Below are 2125 nucleotides of genomic sequence, written 5' to 3'. Positions count from 1 at the left end.
TAACCACTATGCTACCAGAGCTCCAATTACAAGAAAAATCTATTAGGGTGTCTGGTTATTATGAGATGGCTTTGAGCTAAGATTCCGGTGAACTCAATACCTTATGAACTTCTTTCAGCAAAGATCAAAAGAGACTTTTCTTCAGGGAGAAATGCTGACACTGGCTTTCCGTTAGCCACTATTTCCCTTCTGGAAAACATCAGTAGAAAAACCAATGGCGCTCAACAACCACAATGGTTGCACAGCGCAGTGGAAGTAATTAATGTCACAAAATCATACATGGTAAAAAGCGTGGGAATTGCACATGTTTTGTACATACTTGTATCTTCATACCAAAATAGTAGTAAAGAGGGATCATTGTTAACTGCCATCTAGTTGGTTCCAACTCACAGTGACCCACTGCACAGCAGAATGAAACACTGTCCAGTCCTGCACCATCCTTATGGTTATTCTTACATTTGAACTCATTGTTGCTGTCACTGTGTCTGTACATTCCAATAGAGGTGCTGATAAGCGCTGGACTACAAGGTCAGTTTGAATCACAAGATGGTGGTTCAAACCCACCAGCCACTCCTCAGAAACCCTATACAGGGTCTCTATGGATCAGAACCAACAAAAACAACAACACACTTTACCAAGCATACTGTTGGTTCCCAATATGTCCAAAGTACAGGAAACGAAGTGTCACCATCCTGGCTTCTAAGGTATATTCTGTCTTTACTTCTTTCAAGATAGATTTATTTCTTCTTTGGCAGTCCAGAGTCTTTTTAATATTCTTCACCAACACCATAATTCAAATGTATCGATTCTTCTCTAGTCTTCCTAATTTTTTGACCAACTTTCCCATGAATATGAGGTAATTGAAAATATGGCTTCAGCCAGGTGCACCTTAATCCTCAAAGTGACATCTTTGCTGCTTTAAAAGAGGTCTTTTGCAGAAGTTTTGTCCAATTTGTTAATGTTGTTTGTTTCCTGACTGCTGCATGCATGAGAGTTGATTGTGAATCCAAACAAAAGGAAATTGGACAACGTCAAACTTTTCTCCATTTATCCTGATGCTATTTGTTAGTCCAGTTGTGATGATTTGCGTTTTCTTTACATTGAGGTGTACTCCAGTCTTGGATCATCGTCTGTAAGTACTTGAAGTCTTTTCAATTCCAACAAGCAAGGTTGTACCATCTGTATAGCGCAGGTTGTTACTGAACCTTCCTCTAATCCTAATTATTGTTCTTAATATAATCCAACTTTTCACATTATTTACTCAGCATAAAGACTGAGACATTTTAAGTAAATAAATAAGAAGACAAACAGATGATTTATGTAATGTCTGTGAAACCATTGCATTGACCCAGTAACTAGAATAGTATGCCAAAAACCAGTAGGCATGCTCTGTTTCTCAAGTCCTGTGATGTCAAACCTGTAATTGTATCACTACAGATCAAAATTATACTTATTTGCAGTTCTAGAACGGCCATTTATTCAAGGGAGTAAAACAACAAACAAAATATACCTTTATACTAAAAAAACAAAAGCTTCATGACATGGCTTGAAAAAGAAACACAATGCAGAAGAAAGCTTCCGGCCTTGGTGGTTTGATGTATCTTGACTTCAATAAAAGTAGTCAGATTTTAAAAGCAAAAGTTTGCCTTAACTTGAAGACATTTTTTAAAAAGGATTTCAGTGAGTAAAGACACCTGTTTATCACGTTAGCTTTACAAATCCGTAATTCAGTTATACTTTTCCCCACCAACACTGTACTTGCCTGTCTACTGTCTGACCCCACCTTACCAAGCAGGAGGGGAACCTCGGGTTGAAAATTACCAAGTTTTCTGTTTCTAGTAATAGAGATTTCCTGCTACCTTTCAGACAAATTGTGTCTTTCACTGGGAAAAATTAGTCCCAGAGATTTAGTAAGTTAATCAATCTAATAAAATTTAAAGTAAGTAGTATTCTATTTATTTGGGGTGGGGTGAGAGAGAAACTGATGCCTCTGTTGTTGTTGTGTGCTGTGGAGTTGGTTCCGACTCATAGCGACCCTGTACAGGGTTCCCAAGGCTGTAAATCTTTACAGGAGCAGAAAGCCTCATCTTTCTCCCACAGAACAGCTGGTAGTTTCGAACTGCTG

Source organism: Chrysochloris asiatica, unplaced genomic scaffold (assembly GCF_000296735.1).
Source record: "Chrysochloris asiatica unplaced genomic scaffold, ChrAsi1.0 scaffold00144, whole genome shotgun sequence".
In the NCBI taxonomy this organism is placed as follows: Eukaryota; Metazoa; Chordata; class Mammalia; order Afrosoricida; family Chrysochloridae; genus Chrysochloris; species Chrysochloris asiatica.
Note: the sequence above shows the minus strand (reverse complement) of the source record.